This window comes from Mauremys mutica, chromosome 1 (genome assembly GCF_020497125.1).
Source record: "Mauremys mutica isolate MM-2020 ecotype Southern chromosome 1, ASM2049712v1, whole genome shotgun sequence".
Classification (NCBI taxonomy): Eukaryota; Metazoa; Chordata; order Testudines; family Geoemydidae; genus Mauremys; species Mauremys mutica.
The window spans coordinates 116458516-116481135 of NC_059072.1; the positions used below are offsets into that span (position 1 = coordinate 116458516).

Genomic DNA, 22620 nt, shown 5'->3' on the forward strand with positions numbered 1-22620 from the left:
GCTTTTTTTCCTGGATCTGAAGAAGCTTAATGACTTTGAGAGGGAGGCATTTCATCATGGAAATTGTGAGTCATTGCCCAGAAAGATCAGTCCAAGATGTTTCTAGCATCTGTGGGCTGCCAGGATGCACATATATGTATTAATCTATCACTAATTCCTGAGATTTATAGTAGAAAAAGGCACTTTCATTAGAGGAGTGCTTTTCTATCCCGACTTCAACTGCCTTAGTCCAAAATAGGGTGGGCAGGGTTAGTCTGTTGATTTGCTAGTTAGGTAATGGAACCCTGACAGCTGATGTGGACTGATTCCTACTGAGATAGGTCCAGGGTGAATTTATCTAAGGGAAGCGGGAATGGCCTGCTGAGAAGTGCTAAGGAAGGAATCTCAGAAAAGGCCTAGCATGGAGATAAAGGCTAAATCCGGATTAGAGTTTATTTTATACTAGCTTGAAGTAGAACCCTAGGAAAAAGGTGAGTTTGACCCCACATGCATGGCGCAGACTGTATTCTGGAGAGGGAGAGTGAGTAATTACAGAGACAATTGGCATGAGTATCATTAAATTGATAGGAATGGAGTTAACTCCTCCATAGTCCATTGACAATATGCTTTTAGCAGTGAACCTCACCTTTCAGATTCTTTGGATTTATTGCTGAATTGAAAACATATCTATAAATACTATGTGGGATAAATTATTCTTTCAGAATAAAACACACAGATCCCACTAACTTCGTGGAAGCTGCAAGCACACACAAGCAGAACTTGGCCTTTTATCTCTGGAGGCCATAGGCCCATTAGGATTAGGATTGAGGATCCCCCTGCTTCATTGGGCCAGTCTCCCAACTCAGATGAATGTAGTAGTACTTGGCATCAGTATAACTCAACCTGAACATGGTGACAGCAGAGGGCATGCTACACATTGCAGTAGTGTAGATCATGATCTAGATTATGATTTTAGGTACAGTCTGTATAACAGAGGGTTTCGCATAAGCTGCGTCATGCCAGGAACAGACCTGGGAAGCATGTGCTTCATAGACGTCTCTCTTAGTTACAGTTCCATTCCAGCTTGCTCCTTGCAGGGGCGGGGAATAGTAATTTGCTACTGGTCTATCCTAGCAGCAAGTTATGAAACCACCTGATTTGCGGGGAGGCGGGTAGCATCACTCCCTGGGCTTCCCCACCCACCTAATCTAGGGGGAATAGTGGGAAGGTATAGCATCTGTGAACTCTGAGTAGCACAGCTGGACTGGTGGGCAGATACACCAGCCAGAGAAAATAAAATAAAGCCCAAAATACAGTTCTGTTCAAGGCCCTTTCTTCAGGGATGGCTTTATCACTAAATGATTTAAAGCAAAAGCAGAGCACTCAAAACAATCGTGAGCCCTTCCAGATTTCAACACCCTCCCCCTGAGCAGCCTTTCCTGGATATCTTTTAGGATCCCTGCCAGGTCCCTGTGAAGGGACTCACCTCAGGGTTTTACTTAAACCCTCATCATCTAGACTGAGGGCTTGTCTATACATACAAGGCTGCAGTGGCGCACTGCACCAGTGTAGCTGTGTCACTGCAGGGCTTAGTGAAGATGCTACCTATGCTTACGGGAAAGCTTCTCCTGTCATTGTCCCTGAGAGGTGGTAGCTATGTTGACAGAAGAAGCCCTTCTGTTGACATAGCGCTGTCTACAGCGGGGGTTGGGTTGGTATAACTACAGCATTCAGGGGTGTGGATTTGCCACACCTCTGAGTGATGCAGTTCTACCAACATAAGTTGGTAATGCAGAGCAAGACTAACTCTGGAGCCTTTCTAGTCTCTGGCAAGTAGTTACTTGACACTTAGTCAGCTGATTCATTGTATGTCCTATCTGGAGACTACATCTTGCATAACCAACACCACCTGGCCTAAAGGGGGTTATCTCCCATAACAGACATGCTGATTCCACCTCCATTTAGTCTAATGCTGTAGAGAGTGGGGAGAGGTTAGGCCCCTGCATCCAAGTCACAATCTAGCCCACAAAATTGAATTAGGGTTTGAAGAGTCTAATCCTGCAATGTGTTGAGTGCTTTCCACTCCCCGTGAGCTGTGGATGATCAGAAAATTGCAGGGGTGAGCCACTTGTATTAAATGTGTATAGCAAGTACAGGACCTACAGCATTGCTGAGTTAGTGTCAAATAACAGTAACTCCATTTTTTGTATTTCTTGGATCTTGAGAGCTTGATTTCCCCAACTTGCATTAATGCTAGCTATTGCCTTTAATATTCACTATACATTGCACAGTGTAGAGCATGCAGCTTATTATTCTGTTCATCTAAATGGAAGGAAAAAGGGAATTGTGAAGGAGGAAACCATATCTAATCATTAACTTTGTCTCTGTTTTGTTTCTTTATCATGGGAAAATGTGGAATGAAAAGTGTTTTATAAATGGTAAAATTTGCTTTTAGTTCTTAAAACTTTTAAAGCACATACCAAAATGATTTATTCCCTGGCTCTGTTCCTCGTGTGATTTTGTGTACATGAAGGAGAAACTTCCGTTAGAGAGATATGGAATTATTAGGTAATCACTGAAACAGTTGGCCAGCCATGTTTTGTGGTTTGGGGCATTTGACAAACTCTTGTAGCTTTTGTAATGATTATTCAGATTGATAAAAATCTATCTAGACCCCTATAATCCAAACTGATGGTGGGGAACTGATCTCTCTTTAAAAAACTAAAAAAAAAAAAATCTTGTCTCAAAAGAAAGTCTAATCATGTAGAGCATATTACGCTGTATCATGTGGTCATTTTACGGCATGAAGAAACTTAAACAGTTGTACAAGATTGTCCCCTAACCCATCCCACTCAAATGCCTGATTTCAATTAGAAAGAGCATTTATTTATATCCATCTTCCTCCTACCAGTTGCATTTCTAATTTTAAACAGTAAGATCAAAGCCAGGGTTGAGACAGTCAGAGCCAAGTAGGGGATTTAGAAACCACAGATCATTTTCAAAGCCACAAAATGGTATTGAGGTAGCCAGCTATCATTGACTTTTAATAGGAGTTCAGTGGCTAATTGCCATTTGTGTCTTTGGAAGTCACTCCCACGCTCCCTTTGCAATTAATGGGAGTTGTGTGGCTAAATCCCCTAGGCAGCTTTGAAATCTCAGCTGACGTGTACAATCACATAACCTTAAATATGTTAATACCACTTGTTTCATTTTCTTGTCCTTAACAAAAGACTAGACAAAAGAGTTCAAACCTGGGTGCTTAAAGTTAGGCTACTAGACCTGTAATTAAGTTTCTAAATATGTATCCTGATTTTCAGAATGGCTGAACATCCACACATCCTACTGAAGCTAATGAGAACTGCTCAGCATATTTGATAATCAAGACACTTTTATTTAGGTGCCTAAATATGGATTTTAGCCCTAGATATATCTGAGGATTCAGTATAGTGTTGTTGCAAAGTCAAACTTCACCTAGAAAGACATTTTAATATCATATGCAACATAATTTAAGTTAAATGTTCCAAGCAAAAAGATCTACATGAAGCATTTCTAACAATCTATGAACTACATATTTATGAAGAAAAAAGTATGGTTAATAATGTACATAAATTACTGCAATTTCATATGTCTAATGCTTCTCTTGTCCTACATTTTGGACAGCTATCTACTTTGAGACAGTAGCATCATGAAATGGCTGGATGTCATTACATTTGCTATGGTGAATAAACTTGTAGCTTTTGTGACGTTCCTGTGATTCTTAGTCCCATTGGAGGATGACGTTTGCTTTAGTGAAATGAGATGCATTTATTAATAGCTCTTTTTACCAGTAACTTCTTATGCGTAGCAAAGTATTTTGTGTACTTGCAGCATGGGGAATTCTTTGGATGATTTTCTTTTATGAATAATTGTAAATTTAATACTGGCGTCAATAACTTCTTTAAATGGCTCATTCTATTTTTGAGTTACACACTCCTTTAGCGGCACAACTCAGCTTTGATGAAACTTGTGCATAATTTTATACTGTATGCCTACAAAGGGAAATAAGTCAGAATTGCTCAAATTACCTGTCTCTTAAATGGCGGGAGGTGGGGGGGGGGGGAGGAGTGTATTACAGTTTGGTCAATAAGACAGTAAAACATGAGGGAATTTACTTTTAAAAAATTATTTATTGTGAGATTACAAAAGAGTTGCAGGAAGATGAGGGGGAAATGTTTTCTGTAGAATAAAAAATCTAGACGAGAATGATCAGAAAGTATTTTTCCTCCCAAAAGGATTTTCTATTTTAAAAAAAACCCAAAACACCCACCATTTCAAGGCCTGATCCTGCCAGCCTTTGGCACAGAGAACTCCTATTCCAACTACACTGATGTGCTTGCTTGCAGTATATTAGTCAGTCACTAGATGACTATGTGCTGTTTAGACTTCCAGATGGGATGTGATCCTTAGTAAACAAAGGGGAGACAAAGGTGGAACTCGAGCTGTGTAGAAGCTGGCTTACTTCTGTCTGTAGCTGTTTTCTTTATTAAACACCTCCTGTTTAAGAAGGACCATGATACCTTGTATCTTGACACCAATTCCATATCCATGCAAAGCAGATAAAAATCTCACTTGTTTAAGGTCTTGATTGAAATATCTCTAGACTGTAAACTGCTTGAAAATCAAGGTCCTGATCCTGTACTGTCATTGAAATCAGTGGGAATTCAGCCATTGTCTTAACTGGGGTCAGGATCAGAGCCATTTTATTGTATCTATGTTTGAGGAACATCAAGCTTACAAGGATCAAACTTGTGTTCTTAGCAAGGCCAGGAATTGTGCAAGTTATGCATAGTCCAGAAAACTGTCTCCTTTTACCATTGGATAGTACCTAAAACAATATAAAAACAACCAACCTCCCCCCCCCCCAAGAAATCCTCTGGAATCCATCTTTACAGATCTCTCTCAGATGCCTTATGCTGTAGCAACATAAACCCTGATTATCAACATTCCACATGTAATAATTTGCACTCCTATGTGGTCTTCATGGTTCTCAACTATCCCTGTGGGGTATATACACATCTCAGATGGAGAAACTGAAGCACAGAGAGATTAGTGACTTATCTAATGGTAAGTGAGACAATGGCAACACTGGGTTTAGCACCTAGATGTCCTGACTCATTGTACCCACAAGACTATTTTGTATTCTTAACTCTAAATTTGGGGCTTTTTATGGCAGATCACTTTTACCAGGTTGCAAAATACTACTGGAATTTACATGGCACATTGATAAATGTTGCTATGTGATGGTTCTTTGAATTTCAGAGTTAACAGAGATAACGTGCGTTTCTGTGGTTGCTCTAGTAAGTACTAATTTCTTTATTGAGCATCAAAGCACAGAAGCACGTAAAAGCAAGGTACATGGCTACAGCACACACTAGACTTGCCCCTGAATTGCATGAATGGTGTATCATTTCTCTTGAAAATGTTTGCTTTTTTCCCTTGTGCCCCCTTTGAGTGTGTAACAGCAAGACTGAAGCTACTGGACCCCAGGGAAGAGTTTAATGAGTCAATGTTCTGTGATTTACATTCCATAAATCTTGTTTTTTTAAAAAACATTATTTTAGAAGGCCATGGTTAAAGTTGATGAGTTACAATTTTGAGATCATCACTTTTCCCATGGCCTTTGAAAAGAAGTTTAAAGAAAGAAAAACAATCTCCATTTGATATTCATTTTGTCAGATTAAATGTGGATTAAAAACAGAGGACAAACTTTTCAAAAACTGGAGCCTAAAGATATGATCTGAAATCTATATTTAGGCACCTTAGAGAGGTTTGAGTTTAAAAACTGTTCAGCACCCAAAGAAGTTGGGAGACATTAGTTGCGAAACTCTTGTGGGGGGGGGGGACGGGGGACAAAAACCATGCCTGCTTAGATGCCTAAATATGGATTTAGGAGTTCATTTTGTAGCCTATTTTAAAAAATGTGGTCCATGTTTCTAAACTGAGCAACCCTTTTACTTTCACCACTCCAGTCTTCGTGAGCAGCCGTGAAGACTGCGAATGCAAGATTCTTGCAAGTGTCTGTGCCTCATCTTGCTCATAAGATTGGAGCCAGCAGGCAAATGTGGAGGCAGTGCTGTGACATGCATGCCTGAGAACAAAGAAGCCAGTAACTCTAATTTCAGCTTTACTGGCCTTGATGTTTACAGAATCTGACATGCCTGTAAACAGGCTAAATGTTTTGGGGCCATATCTTCTAAGTTTCACATCATGGGGAAAACAACAAAAATGCTTAGTAGGACTGAAAACCTGTGGAACTTCCAACCTATGTTGTTATATGTGGCCAATGGCTGTGCTGATACTATCCCCTCTGTACAGGTGAGTTTGCTGTGCAGTAGTACGTCAGCAGGGGCATTGGCCAACTTAGAGAGGTTAGAAAGACAGACAGGTTAAACAGAATCATCCTTTGGGGAGGAAAAATGGAGATAAAGACATCTGAAAAAAGTATATTGTGTAATATAACACGGAACTTCAATAGCAGAGAAAAATAGCCAAAGCCAAGAAGCAGCTCATTATACTACCACATAGATCCACGAGAGCAGGTATGTTACAGCAGACAATCCAACAGGACTGTGGTCTACTAACCTGTACAGCATTCATTCAGAATGAGAGATTTTTATAGCATGCCTCATTGGTTTCCCTGTGCCAAAGGGACAGTAGGTTATATGCAGACTCGTAACAGAGTTATGATTCATATTGCACAAGTTTCAATGGGAGCTATATTAGTGGCTATATTAGTGGTTCCCCATGACTTGTTCCCCCCACCTTGTTCTCTCAGATTTTGCCTTCCTGGCTCTCAGGTTTTGCATGAACCCAGACTCTTATTTAAAATGTGGTGGATGTTGAACATTTTGATCTCTCTGTACTGCTTCTTTAAATGTTGAGGTTTCTGCAGAAGGCAGCTGCCATTTTATTAGGCAGAACTGGTGCAGCACTCTAGAGGGGAGAGACACCATGTCCACTCATGAAAACATTACCTTTTTTCTTGTTTTGATGTTCCCCTCAAAGCAAAAAGAAGTTGTTCTGGATTGTGTATGGGAGGGGGAGTGACAAATTTGACTTTGGCTGGATCAGTTGCTGAAACTACAGCAAAAACATTCACTACTCTCAGAAAAATGCGGTCTTGGGATGCATTAGGCGAGGTATTTCTAGTAGGGATAAGGAGGTGCTAGTCCCGTTATATAAGGCGTTGGTGAGACCTCATCTGGAGTATTGTGTGCAGTTTTGGTCTCCCATGTTTAAGAAGGATGAATTCAAACTGGAACAGGTACAAAGAAGGGCCACTAGAATGATCCGAGGAATGGAAGGCCTGTCGTATGAAAGGAGACTTGAGGAGCTCGGTTTGTTTTCCCTAACCAAAAGAAGGATAAGAGGAGATATGATTGCCCTCTTTAAATATATCAGAGGGATAAATACCAGGGAAGGAGAGGAATTATTTCAGCTCAGTGCTAATGTGGACACGAGGACAAACGGATATAAATTGTCAGTCAGGAAATTTAGGCTTGAAATTAGACGAAGGTTTCTAACTATCAGGGGAGTGCAATACTGGAACAGCCTACCGAGGGAAACAGTGGGGGCGAAGGACCTCCATGACTTTAAGATTAAGCTAGATAAGTTTATGGAGGAGATGGTATGATAGGATACCGGGCTTAGTCAATAGGTTAATTAAGTGCCATACTGGTAAATAGTACAATGGGTCAATGATATGATATTCTTAATCTTTTTCCAGAGGGTATGGCTGGAGAGTCTTGCCCGCATGCTCGGGGTTCAGCTGACTGCCATATTTGGGGTCGGGAAGGAATTTTCCTCCAGGGTAGATTGGCTGTGGCCCTGGAGGTTTTTCGCCTTCCTCCGAAGCATGGGGCAGGGGTCGCTTGCTAAAGGAGTGGGGGGATCGGCTTATGTGGCCTGCATCTTGCAGGAGGTCAGACTAGATGATCATAATGGTCCCTTCTGATCTTGAATTCTATGATTCTATGAAAAATTTTTAATTCGTTCCCCTCTTAATACTGTTTCTGGACCCAGAGTTTTGTCTAAAAACCCCTGAGGAATATTTTTCTTCATTTTTAATTAATTATCTGCAATGTAAATTAATGCACAATAGCATTTTTTTTAAGTTACGAGGAAAGCATTTTAGCTCTAAATTGAGATTCCGTCATCAACATTTTTACCTTGGCTGAGCTAGATATTTTCTAATATAAAGCTCTGGTCTCACCTTCATGATGTTATTCTGCAGTAGTAAGGAAAGAAACCACTGCTTCATAATGCTGAGCACTCCAGTGGGAAACACAAACAGAGTGCATAAACTAAAGCATTCATTTCATGAGGTTTTATTAAAAGGTTTCACCTCTAAATTGAGCTGTCATACACTGTTGGGAAACTTTTTACCACAGTTTATTTTAACTATGTAAAAAACATTAAAGGAATGAAAATTCTGCAGCTTTTCATATAACGGGCATGACCTCTCGTGCACACTACTAGCAATCTATAGTGAATTTAATCAAATTGGTTGGAAAGTAAAATCATGCCATACGTTTTTTTCACTTCCTCCAATTCTTAGAAATGCCCCTAACCTTGTTAACATGCTACAGATTTCTGTCTCTCTCCACAGCAGGCTCTTTGGAGTTCACTCAGAGAAAACTACAGTGCATGATTAAAAGATATCCTCTAGATGAGAAGGACATTCTGTAATTTATAAATCATTCATTTGTGACATAGCTTTATACAGCTTTTCAAGGAATTGCATTAACTGCTTTTTCAGTTTCCTCAAATGTTGCTTTCAATAGGCAGTGTCATAGGTCATTACCAGTTTTTCCCTTATGTAAGCAATTCCAACTTTTATTAAAAATACTAATTTTCACCCCACTACAGTATTTTTGAGGTAGCATGTATATTTAAAAAAAAAGTCACAACTTGCCTTGAAATATATTTAAGTGCTTTCAGGCAGGTCGTGGGTTTTTTTTTTTTTTTTTGGTATTCCTGATGACAAAGATTTTAGCTTACAAAGTCAATAGTAAATTTTATTAAAGTCATTATTTTCCTGTTACAGGCCTTGTGCTTTAAATAAACTACAGCTGACAATGCTGTCTTACATACTGTCATGCTATAAAACAGAGGTTCTTTATTACCACGGGGACAACTCATTTAGAACTTTAGAAGTGTTTTCACATTGGAGTTGCTCATCTGTGTTGCTTGGCCTATGGCTGTTCTTGACGAAAACCTTTTATATAGTTAGAACTCTTCCCTTTTTCTTTTGAAAATTGGGGGTGGGGTGGGGAGAACTTGCAAAGCCAACATTTTCTAGATAAAGATAAATATTCCACTCCCACCATCTGACCTGTATCTCAGTCTTTCTATATTCATGTAATTATGAAAGCTTGAAAATCTTACCATACGCCAAATTCTGTTCAGTCATTCTGATGCCAATTGAGAGTAACTCCAGTTAAGTAAATTGAATTATTCCTAATACTAATTTCAGCAGCAGTAATATTAGAGTAGTGGCTTGACTGAGATTGGGGTGCCATTGTGCTAGATGCTGAGTAGTAGTAACAGCCAGTCCCACCCCTGCAAACATACACATGTGCAAATTTACACACAAGTAGCTGCACTGAAGCCAATTAGACTAATCACATGTGTAAAGTTAAGCATCTGTATAAGGGTTTGGTGGATCTGGGCCTAACAAGAGAGAGAGACAGAGCCAGGAGAAAGGAAATGGTATATGCCCACTTTACAGGTGGGAACTGAGGCAGACAGATTAAGTGACTTGTCAAAACTGTCAGAAGAAGTTTGTGGCAGAGCCAGGAATTCTATTCTAGAATCGGTTCTTATACTTCACTCTCCACCGTGGTATGAGTGTCTTCAAGGAGTGCATTAGGCAATGTGACTATACATCTTCAACAGAGATCTCCCAAATCCCAATGCAGTGCCTTAACCACAAGACAGGTCTCTCTCTCTTCTGATTAGCACTGCTGTAAATAAGAATAGGCTTTGGCTCTTTGCAACGATGGTGCAGATCTATCATCCTTCACTTCCACTTCCATTCTCCTTCAGAAAAGGAAATTTTTCCATGTGCATAGACTTAAAAAAAAACAAAAAAAAAAACCCTCTCCCATCCCCCATGCCTAACAGTAACGGTCTCTTTGTACACAGCACTTTTCCCTGCAATTCTGAAAGCACTTAATATTAATAAGTCTGTGTGGTGGTATTATCATCATCCCTATTTTATAGATGGGGCCAGGGAGAAGTGAGGCACAGTGCAATTAGGTGACTTCCCAAGATCACACAGCAAGTCTGTTAGAGAAAAGAATACAACCCAGATCTCCTAACTTTGTTTCATGCCTTAATCACAAGGTCATGCTTCCTCCCTCCAGTCCTTTTGTCAGTTGTAACTATTATCATTCAAGTATGACCAAGCCAATACTGCAACATTTGTTTGCATGAACAAGTTGTATTTGCAAATATTTGTTAGAATTCCCAGTGGATGTTCAGCCATCTTTTTATTTTCACTCTTCTGAAAACGTTCACATAAATTCATGTTTTGCTGTATGGATGTGTGGGGAAATGGCTGTTCTTTTGAAATAGCAGTGTTTGCATGGTAATAAAAGTATTCATGCACAAATACGGGTATCTGCTATTCATGCCTGAAATAATCACCCCTAGTTTATAAAGGCTGTCATCTAATCAGGAAGCAATAACTATACCATGTGATTTAGTATCACATACTATAAGTAACATAGCTGAAGATCTAGTCTAACAACTCATAGGCTGAAATATGTTTGAAGCGTTTGAACAATTACAAATAATGGAGAAAAAAAATCAAAGTCTGTTCATGATGAATTCACAGAACCGGGGGTGGGGAGGGAAGGGAGAGCAAAATTTGTCTCAGAAACCATTTGCTATGAATATTCACCCATTACCAGATAAGACTATAGTAGATGCTTGTCTTCAAGAGATTATCACAATTGTTCTTTGTATGTTTCTAGGAACTGTTCCAAAATGCATAGGCTATAAATCTATTATTTGTCATGTTAGGTTCTATGTTATATATGCAGCTAGTCTTTTACTGATGTTCAGATGCTTGTGGTTCCTGACAGAGGATATGTATGGTAGATACACAAGCAGGAGGTCACAGAGAGAGTCTAATCTGCATGTTAGCTTCCTGATTTACAACAAACCTTCTCCAGCTGGATCACCTGCAGTTTAATTTGCTGTCTCTTGAATGCACTTGTTTTCCATGACAGAGTTTAAACATACAGTCATGACTTAAATCATAATATACCAGCTATCAGATAATGGTAGCAAAGATAATGCTGTTTCCCCATATAAGATATTGCTGTAGTCTCTCGATAATTATGGTTTGGTAAATTCCTGTTAAATGCTGACTTTTTATATGGTGACCACTTTGCAGTACCATTTTGCACTTGCCTTTCAGGATTTAGAGGGGACATGAAAAATGCAATTTTTCCAAGGAATTGATTTCCATATATTTTAAAAAATAAATAATCTTGTTAGTTCCTGTACCCCCATTTTCAGGGCTATGCAACGGTTGTTACTAAAGAGGATAAAAACCAAATAGAAACAATGTTTCATAAACTGGTACCTCTCAGACTATTTGGCCTTAATTATTTTGGTACAAAGCTGTATAAGTCCAGCTCAGTTTTTGCAACTAATCCTGGTTAGGCCTTTCAGCTAAAAATTGAGCCATTCCCTCCCCTCCCCCCCAACAATCAGTGGTGTCCCTCAAGCAGCTAGACTAGATTCTATCAAAAAGCATGATTTGTGATGTGTGTATGTTACTGTTTACTTAAAAGTGCTAAGACTACATTTTCTTAACAACAGGAAACTTTCACGATATTTAAAAGCATGCCTTTAAACCTTCTGGCAGCTATAGAGCAAAAATGGCAGGTGGCTGCATGAATGAGGCAGGTTATAGTTATATTATAAACAACCGTAGGGGAAAAAATACTCTGCAGTGAGGCAGGAGTCTGATCTCTGTTATATTGATGTAAATCCAGAGTAACACATCTGACACTAGTGTAATAAAGATCTGACTCTTTCAGAATACCTTTATGCACTATTAGGCTGTCTGAACACCAGAAACAGTAATGTTTGACATGAACTGTCAAATAAGGCCAGCATTTCCCTGCAAAACTAGGTTTGAACATGCATCCATTGCAGTGAAGTATGCTAGGCTTTGGGTAAAATTTTCAAAAACACTCAAGTCCCATTTTCAGGGGAGACTTGGATGCCCAATTCATCTAGCTTTTCAATGACACTTTGGGTATGGCTACACTGGCGATTTGCAGCGCTGGAAAGCCTCCACCAGCGCTGCAATTAGTAAGTGGCCACACCTGCAGGGCACTTCCAGCGCTGCAACTCCCTGGCTGCAGCGCTGGCCGTACACCTGGAATAAGGATTCCAGCGCTGGTGCTGCAGCGCTGGTCATCAAGTGTGGCACACACCAGCGCTGTGATTGGCCTCCAGGGAATAAGGTGTATCCCAGAATGCTTTTATAAATTACTCTCTTTGTTTTGTTATGCAGCCTTTCTTTGTTTTGTTGTGAACGAGCTCCGATCGGAGCTCCGTTCTGTACCTGGCTGTAAACAATCAAATGAGAGGCAGGCAGGGAGGGAGAGTGAATGAAACAGAACGGAGCCGTTTGAACTGCTAATCTAAAAAAACAAACACTGATCACAGCAAACAGGCAGGCTGTTTGCAATTAGAGTTAAGACTAAGGGCTCATGAACATTTTGTGATTTTTCCAATCCAGGAAGCTAACACTCAGTGTTGGCTCCAAAAATCCACTCTCTCTATCTTCCCCGCTCCCTGTCACAGTACACCACCCTCCACCCCCCTCTTTTGAAAAGCACGTTGGTGCACTTGAATGCTGGGATAGCTGCCCATAATGCAGCACTCAGCGCTGCAAATGACACACCAGCGCTGGTAGCTGTGAGTGTGGCCACACACCAGCGCTGCTCCTACACAGCTGGATGACCAGCGCTGCAAACTACCAGCGCTGCAAACCGTAAGTGTAGCCATACCCCCAAGCTCCTAAATGCTTATATCCCTTTTGAAATGGGACTTGAGTGCTTTTGAAAATTTTACCCTTTGGTGACACTGATATTTTTCATCACTGTCTAACTGTTGTATTAGCATACAAAGGGCATGGGTGGTGTTTTAATACCATGTCATTTAAACCTGTTAGTGCAAGTCTATAAATGACCCATTGGTAAAAACACCAGTGCTCCTTCTATGCTTCTGTACCAGTAGTGCGACGGTGGGGAGATTTAAGCAAAACCATCAAATAAGCAACGTTGCAGAGAACTTCTTTACGGAACAGTGTACTGTGTGCTACAGATAAAGCACACTGGAATTAAATTCCTCAGTAAAGAAATATAGTTTTTTCACACTCCTTTTTGTGTCTTCTTCTTGGCTATAATTATAAGGGGCAGAATTTATGTTGGCTCGAGAAAAGCTCCAGGCTGGATTACCTTTTTTCCACTGAGCAGTGCAGAAGTGGTTTAAAGATGACATATGTTCTCCCCCTTTCCAACTGTCCAATCCCTGCCCACCTCTCTCAGCACAGATCAATGAAGAGGCCTCAGAGAGGCCTGCAGAAAGGATGGACACTGCCCAAGAAGTGAGTATCTCCCTCTCTCATGGTTTGGGCATGATCCATGCACACAGAACATCGATCAATGTAGTGAAGGGAAAAAGAGTAATACCACTGTAGGGTAACCATATTTCCCTATGCAAAATATGGGACACCTGGTAAAATTACTTGTATTCAAGCAAGTTCAACGGCAATCAGAACTATGCAGTACAAACATTCAAATTAACAGGGGCTCAGTCAACCTGATGTTAAAAAGAAATATTACATAGTTGATTGTTTTTATTTACCTTCTTATCTTTAACGCTTTAGGATTCACAGGGGGAGAGGTGACATGCACACATTCCCTCACACCTCTCTCACATAGGGGTGGGGTGGGGGGAGGGTGACCAATAGACACATCCCTCCCTGCCCGGTGCTCTCTGCCCTCCATGTGTGGTTGGGCCCCCAGGATGGACCCGGCTCTCATGGTATCTGGCACCACGTCTTTCCAAGGCAACATGTGCGGGGGGGGGGGGGAATGCAGTGTCACATGGCCCCTCCTCCCTCCAAGATTTCTGCCAGGGTTTACACCAGAACATGGCCAGAAGCAGCCTTTTGGCACTGTCCAAGAGAGGCGGGACAGGAGCTGCTTCCAGCCACAGGGGAGGAGGGGGAGGGGAACGGATGACTTGGTCCATGTCTTTGCAGAGTTCATCTCTTCCCCCGCCACTTCCATGTGGCTGGAAACAGCTTGTCCCTTCCTGCCCGCACAGTGTCAAAAGGCAGCTAACACCTCCAGGCTGCTGCTGGCCACTGACATACCCTGGCCACCGACATAACCCAGCTGCCTGCTGTCCCCTGGCCATAGGCACGAAGTTTGTAATCGGCCAAGGGGTGCTTCCCCACCTGGCTCCGCCCAGGCCCCATCCCCACTCCACCTCTTCTCCCAAGGCCCCACCCCTGCCCTGCTACTTCCCACCCTCCCCCCTCCCCCTCAACCATGCTGTGCCCTCCCACCTCCAACACCTCCTGACACTGTGAAACAGCAGCTGATCCACAGCAGGCAGTAAGCATTGCAAGGCAGGAGGAGGTGCTGATCAGTGGGGCCCACCGGTGGGCAGGAGGTGCTGGGGAGAGGGGGAGGTTCTGCTCAGCACCCACCATTTTTTCCCTTGTGGCTGCTCCAGCCCCAGAGCACCCACAGAGTCAGTGCCTATGCCCCAGCTACAGCGTGAGCAGGAAGGGGTTAAGCCCTAAGGATGCATTGTGCACCGGGGCCCAGGGAACCTGACTGAAGGGGCTTCAGCAAACCTGGCCAGAGAGGTGGCTCAGCAGCAGAGGTGCCTAGGGGACGGAGCAGCCCTGCACTTCCTGGGGCCAGGACCCAGGGTGGGAGAGGAGGGAGATGGATGAAGAGGGTTCTGAGCCCCTGCCCAGGTGATGCTATGGAGCCTGCAGGGTGGAGATGTGCACAGGCTGGAAATCATTTTACCCGCCCCCACCACTCCAGAGCTTAGCTGAGGGGCCGAGAGGCTTCCCTGTGCCAGAGCTGTGCATGGCTTTGGCATATGCAGGGCTTTGCTTTTCCTGGCCGGCACCCCAGGCTGGAGGATCTGGGGCTTTCTTGGGGTTCTGGCCCAGGCAGTGGCAGTAGGGGAAGGAGGGAGCCTGCCGGACAAGCTGCTGGTGAGCTGAGCGCTCCGTCCAGCGGCTGATTCTCTGCACAGGTACTGGGAGTGGGATGCAGCAGGGCTGGGTGGAGATATGGGGGGGGGAAATCGGTGGGGCTGTGGGGGGAAGTGAAGGGGCAAAGCTGGGAGAGGACAGCAAGAGGGGGGAAGCATGTAAAGGGCCGATGGGTGGGCAGCAGAGGTGATATGTAAGCCTGCCCACACTCACTGGCCACCACAGTGTGCAGCCAGCGCTGGCTGGAAACAGGACAGGGGGAGAGGTCCTGCTGGCTGAAAGCCGACATGCAAGGAGGGCTGGCCCCGAATGCTGCAGCTTTGCTCCCCTACCAGCCTTGCACAACCACCCCCATCATTGGTCACTGGATGGATCCTCTCACTCAGAGGCGGCTCTAGGAATTTTGCTGCCCCAAGCACGGCAGGCAGGCTGCCTGCGGCGGTTTGCCTGCGGAGGGTCCGCTGGTCCTGCGGGAGGTCCTCCGAAGCTGTGGGACCAGCGGACCCCCCGCAGGCAAGCCGCCAAAGGCAGCCTGCCTGCTGCCCTCGCAGCGCCCACAGGGCGCCCCCCGCGGCTTGCCGCCCCAAGCATGCGCTTCGCGTGCTGGGGCCTGGAGCCGCCCCTGCTCCCACTCACCACTGGTGGGCAGGTGGCTGGCAAGCAGGGATCTGGCCAGCAACAGGACCCAACAGTACTGATGCAGGTGGCGGGGGAGGGGGGGGGTGCGGGGAGAGGAAAGACAGAAGATATGGGACAATTTACCATTTTTTAAGAAAGAGAGAGGACACCTGCAAGAGGGCTTAAATACGGGACTGTCCCTTTAAAAACGGGACATCTGGTCACCCTACACCAGTATGGAGTACTGGGCCTAATTTGCTGCTATATTTCTCTGTAGTGTGATAGGTATGCTTTACATACATAAGATGACAAATTTCTTGCCTTTGTTTTACCAGAGGAACCAAGCATCTGCTCTCTGCTGTGCTAATAAATGAAGACACTTAAGGAATTTAGCACGTCTTGTCTATGATTTGACGGAGACTTAGACCTCAGAAGGGATAAGGATAGTTGGATGGAATATTGCCAATATATGAAAATTCTGTTTTGCATTGAGCTCTTTTGCTGGTGGCTGGTTGGAGGAAAGGGTGAGCAATAGCTCATAAAAGGATCCTCTCTGTCGCAGTAACAGAGAAATAAAGATACTCCAAAACACTTGAAAGGCAGAAGTTTAACAAGCTACATTACTTCATTTCTTTTCCTCTCTGTCTTTTCTATCTAATAGACTCATTGGTGCTAGTGACCAAAGTGACAATGGAGGCAGCAGGCAATGACACATTGCAAGCATGTTTTTAACTGACTTTGATCCAGTGACTCTGAGTGCAGGGGCAAGCGGAATTGTGCAAGGTGGCTCAAACACATTCTCTCTGATTTCTCTCTTTCCAGAGAATCAACTGCTTATGAGGAATATCCATTATTTATATTTAAAAGAGAATTATACTAGTAGGAATGCATGTAATTATGTAATTAAACTGTAAACTAACGGTGCAAAACCACACTGCTTTGATACACGTTAAGTACAGTAGGGCAAATTTTGTATTGACTTATACCCATTTATCATCATCGACTTCAGTGGGAGTGCACTGATTGTAAAACAGAAAATTTGACCCAATGGACCATGTCCATGCCTGACGTGACTATAGTTGGTGGAATTATACTGGAGTCTCCATATGTTTGATATGTATATATTTGAGGTTCATTTTCATTTATTTATTTAGCATCCACTACAGAAAAGATCAGATTTCTTCCTAGGTATGGCATAAATTTCACTGTTTAAATCACTGTATGATTTTTCTAAATGTTGGGTAGTCAGTCCCCATCAGAGAACTATGTCAGCCCTAATCAGCTTAGCAACATAGCTACTTTGAGCACATCAGACCTGTCCTCTGCAATCTACAATGGCCTCCCAGAGAAAGAGTCAAATCCAAAGTCTCTGTCCTTATCTTCAAGGTGTTCAGTGGTTTGGTATGGGATCACTAAAAGATGGCCTGAATCTCTGGGATTTGGACTGTAGTAGATAACTTCATTCCTAAAGCATGATGAAGCTGTCCATGGCAAGGGTAAAGCCCATTGTTGTAGGAGACAGAGCTGTCTCACACATCAGCTCAAGGCTGCGGAATGAACTCTCACAGGACCTAAGAACTGCAAGGGCTTCTTGAGGATCTTTGTTTATTTTGTGATTCCTTGTCTGAGCTTCCAGAATTTAAGAAATCAAAAGGAGGGTTAAAGTTTAGTCAGAGGTCAAGTAGAAGGGTCACATTTGCTAAATCAAAGAACTAAGACAGTGCTAAGGGAAAGTTAAAGAATAAATGAACGCGAATAACCTGCTCATGGAACAGTCCATAGCCAGAAATATATTAACCTTCTGATGAAGTGAGAAGTGAGAAGAATCACCAGTTTAAGGTAACTGCAACTAGTATGATCACCAGGTATTGGATTATTTTATATATATAATCCAATACCTATATATATAAAAAAAAATCACACGCACACAGACACACACATATTATGTGTGCACATGTATATCTATAGCTAAGATAATCTCTATTTAACTCTTCAGAAAAAGGAGTCTGGATTTACCTAATTCAACACAGAAATAAAATGTCTATATCACTAAAACTGGGTTTTCTGAGCTGGCAAAGGACTACAATAGGGTCTTATCTGGAGCCATAATCTTTAAAGATAGACCCATTAGAATTAAAGCAAATTGCATGCTATGCCTAGAGCACCTTCATGGTTCAGATCAATGGCGTAGCCAGGTTCTAAGAGTACAGGGAGTGAATATATATATAAAGATGCCACATGATGCGAAGCAGCAAAGAAAAAAAAAAAAGAAAGAAAGAAAAACCCAAGTCTTGCTGCCGAAGACTGAAGAACCCGCCACGCCGAATTACCCACCGCCGAATTGCCGTCGAAGACCTGGAGTGACTGAAGCACCAGCCGCCGAATTGCCGCCGACCCGGAGCTGCCTGTAGGAAACCCACGCTGGATTAGTCCTCAGCCAAGCAAGGCGTCCCCCAGTGGGCACAGGGAGGAGCGTCACTCGGCTGCCACAAAGCGAGGGCGGGGGGAGCAGGAGAAACACCGGCCGCAGATGCTGCCGTTGCAAGATGCACGCAGCAGAGCCCGAAGTGAGTGCTGCCGAAGACCCAGACATGCTGGGAAGCACCGAGTGAGTGCTTGGGGAAGCGGCTGCTCCCTCTGCTGCCCCCAGCTGCACTACTTGTGCAGATATCAAGTACGCACTTCTTAGAGACTCATGTGTAGCATACACTTGGCCTGGTTTACATGGGGGGTGCGGGGGGAGAGAGATTGAGCTAAATTACACAACTTCAGCTACGTGAATAACATAGCTGAAGTCAACATACTTAGATCTACTCACCACGGTGTCTTCACTGTGGTGAGTCAACTGCTGCTGCTTCCCTGTTGACTTTTCCTGTGCCTCTCGTGGTGGAGGAGTACAGGAGTCGATGGGAGAGTGCTTGGGGTTGATTTATTGCGTCTAGACTAGATGCGATAAATCGACCCCCGCTGGATCGATTGCTGCCTGCCGATTCAGCGGTTAGTATAGACATACCTTCAATGAGGTTTCCTAACACCATGCAAAACTTTGAGGACATGTCAAGTAATCCAGTATAAATCCACAGGTTCATATTAATGCCACTTTTTTCTGGAGAATCCCCAAATCCATAAAGCAAAAGCAGTTTAAATTATAATGTGTTAGAGATTATAGTAATACATCCTAAAACACCACACATTTCTTCTGAACTACTATGTGCTATTCCTTTAAACAAAGGCAATGTGATCAGAGTTTTCGGACAGCTTTTTATCAGAAGCTGGCAACTTTCTGCTCCTTAAAAAAAACAAAACAACAACAACAAAAACAAACAAAAAAAAGAGCTGAAAGACAATACCATCTTTATGCCAATGATTCACAAATCCACCTCCCCATTCCTAATCTGTTTAATCCTGCATCTCTGCTGGTTACTGAGATGTCTCCTCTTGGGTGAGTTGCCATCAGATTAAGCTTCAGACGATCAAAACTGAACTTTGTCATACCTCTATATTCCCTTCTTTTTAGGCACTGTTGACAACACCACCATCCTGCTTCTCAAGTAGGTCTAGTTTAGGGATATCTTTGATGCTACCCCCTCTCCCTAGACCCACACATTCAGATAACATCCAAATCTTGCCATGTCCTACATAACACTTCCAAATCCAGCCTTGTGATCACATCACAAAAACTCCTTTATTCAGGCCCTCATCACCTCCCACCTTGGCTACCGCAACCTGCTCCTCCCTGGCCTTCCTGAACCCCTATTCAGCTCCCTACCCCTCAAAATGCTTTTGTTAAAAATTGTCTTCCTGGTCCAAATTCTGACCATATCATCCTGTCTTTGAGTCCTTCCACCAGCTCCCCATTCTCTACCACATCAAACTCAAACTTGTCCTAATTTTTCAAAGTCCTTCACAACTTAAAACAACTAAATTCTATCAAATCAGGAAAGGTGGGGGGCCATGATTTTCAAACCTGGGTGCCTAAAGATAAAATTTGGATTTAGAAACCAAAGCACTTAATTAATTGGCCTGATTTTTAAAAGCACTGAGCATCCAGCAGCTCTTATTGACTTACTACTAGTCACTCTGCTACTCACTGACACCGTGACCTTGGGCAAGCACTTCCTTATTTTTCCTGCTTTACCTTATTTTAACCATCTGAAAAATAGGTATAATTTGTCTCTCTCTCACAAGAGCATGGAGCAGTATTTGTTTGTCTGATATAGCATCATAGTTATGTTCACTTTGAGGTCCTCAGATCAAAGGTGCTGCATAAGAGCAAAGCAATATTAAACACCTTTTATCTGAAAATGGTAGAGGTCTGTTGTATTTCTGAGTCCAACTTAGCTAGTTAGACGGTCCTTACCGTTAAGCTATGCTTTATATAGGTAAAAAGTGTGTGCGCACACTTCAGGTAGGGGAGGAATGTAAAGAGGTATTATTGGATTGTTCAGCCCTGTAGGACAGAACCTGTTTGTATAATCAGAAGATATGCCTTAAGTGGTCTTTAAAGAAAGTCAGATTTTGTTTAAAAAAAAAAAAGGAAATAGGGAGGCTTCATTAACTAGACTGACAGGCTCCATAGATCTCTCAAGTGTTTAAATTAAGGATTGCAAGTTCTTGAAACTTGACAAGGAAGGCACAATTGGTACTGCCTGCTGTCTGAACTAGAGGTAAGTGCAAATTAAGCTCTTCCTCTCTCTATTATAAATATACTGCTCCTGTTCTCAAAAGTTTAATGAAGAAAGAAAGGGGCTATTGTGTTTTGTTTAATTATTTGAGGACTAAATGAAAATTTTAAAGTGTCAAATAACTAGAATTTTGAAATGTGCAAAGTACTCAACTGAAGCTCATTCTAATGATAATTATTTGGTATTTACCTCCAAATCCTCACTGAATATTATAAGAAACCGAGTTAAAAATCAGTAATTTGTAAACATTGATAGAGGTTAGAGTTAGAAGAATATGAGCAGTATGCAGTATTTTAAAATACATCCAACAATAACTCTTGTTCTTAGTATAACTGTTGGTTTCACTATGACTACTTGTGGATTTAGATTCAATTTCTGTGAAACTCATGGCACACTTAAGTGTAGTACCTTTTCTAAATTAGGAATTCTTGTATAGTATGAATCAAATTCTACTCTTTTTTAATGGGTATAAATATAGCACAACTCCACTGATGTAAATGGAAGCTATATCAGATTTACACTGGTTTAACAGAGCAGAATTTATCTTATCATGGAAAATAGTTACTGGTGGACTGATAAGCAAGAAGATATGCAGAAATGTTATGATCAGAAGCCTGTGGACGGCTAGAGCTTAGTCTTCAGAAGATTGGAGTCTTTAGAAGAGCTTTCATTGACTTCCGTTGGTGTTTTGGGCACTATGGACATCTGAAAATTGGGCTCATCTTGCTTCTAGCGCACTTAGTGATATTGAGTTGTAGTCTCAGTTTAGCAAGACAATTACTACAGAATTAATTACGCTTAGCTAGTATCTTGGATATCAGAGGTGTATGAGAGCATGCATGGAGTATCCCAATGAAGTGACTCCTCTATAGACAAGATGCAATTATGAGATTTCTCCCATGCCTTTATCAGAGGTATCAAGTGCTGTTACTGAAAATATGAGGTAGAAATTATTCACACAACGTACAATGGAAAATTGAAAAACTAGCATAAGACTTTTGCTTTGTTTTCAAGAAAGTACTAGGCCCATGCCTTATGAGGAAAATAGTCTTACCCTCTAACAATATCTTGTTTACATGCTTCCCCCCCCCACACACTCCTACCCATGATCAAAGGCTACTGTTTTTTTAAAAGTACACATTGAAGAGATTTGTAGGTCTGATAACGTCTCACAGAGAAGACCTTACCATCATGCCTTTGTTAAAAAATGGTGAAAAGCAAATGAAAATATTATACTTAAGGAGGTTGACAGAACAAGCACTCGCATTTTCTTTTATAGCCCCAAAGCCCCTTTTTTATTTTCAGAAGGGGGGAAAAATTATTTTGGCTTCTTCTGTCACCTGGCTGAAGGGGGGGAAAAAAAAAGAAGGAAAAAAAGTTACTGTGTGCAGTTAATATCGAACAGCAGCCATCTCCAGATGATCCCTGCTGCATCCAATTTCTGCCAAAATGCTTTCTGTTAAACCTCCATCAAACAGACACACGGCGCACAAAAGAAAACCTCATCACCAAGGGAAACTAATCCACCGGTGCGCAATGTAAGCCTGTCAACTTTTTATTATAAGAAGTCATCACTCATTTCAGTGAAGATTAAAAGTATGACTAAATTGAGAAAATCCTCTTAGCCATTCGGAATTTTAATAGAGGAGAAAAGGGGGTGAGTAAAATTTAAACTCTGTGTGTGTGTGTCTGTGTATGTGTGTGAATATTATATATTGTATAAAAATTACACAAAATATAATGTGTGTGTGTGTGAGACACACACACTTTCTCTCTCTCCGTATAAGAATGGATCTTGGAAATAAGACACCCATAGCTGTCCCCCCCTCCCATCCCTTCAAAAAAGCCTACCAAAAATTCATACATAAACATGTAGTCTTGTAGTACGTTTTCTCAGTTACCACAGACAAACAGTTTCTGATTCAGACGAGCTTAAGAGATAAGAATGGAAAATGAGTCCTCACAGCTTTAATTACATCGCCACTGGCAACAAGGTGTTACAGTGCCAGAATGACAATTGCTTTT

At 42.2% G+C, this 22620-nt stretch overlaps 1 protein-coding gene across 1 annotated transcript in view; it reads right to left on the reverse strand.

Moving 5' to 3' along the window:
• Positions 1-22620, reverse strand: part of LMO3 (LIM domain only 3) — a 187626-nt gene that overhangs the window by 164297 nt on the left and 709 nt on the right. The gene's annotated exons all lie outside the window — the stretch shown is intronic.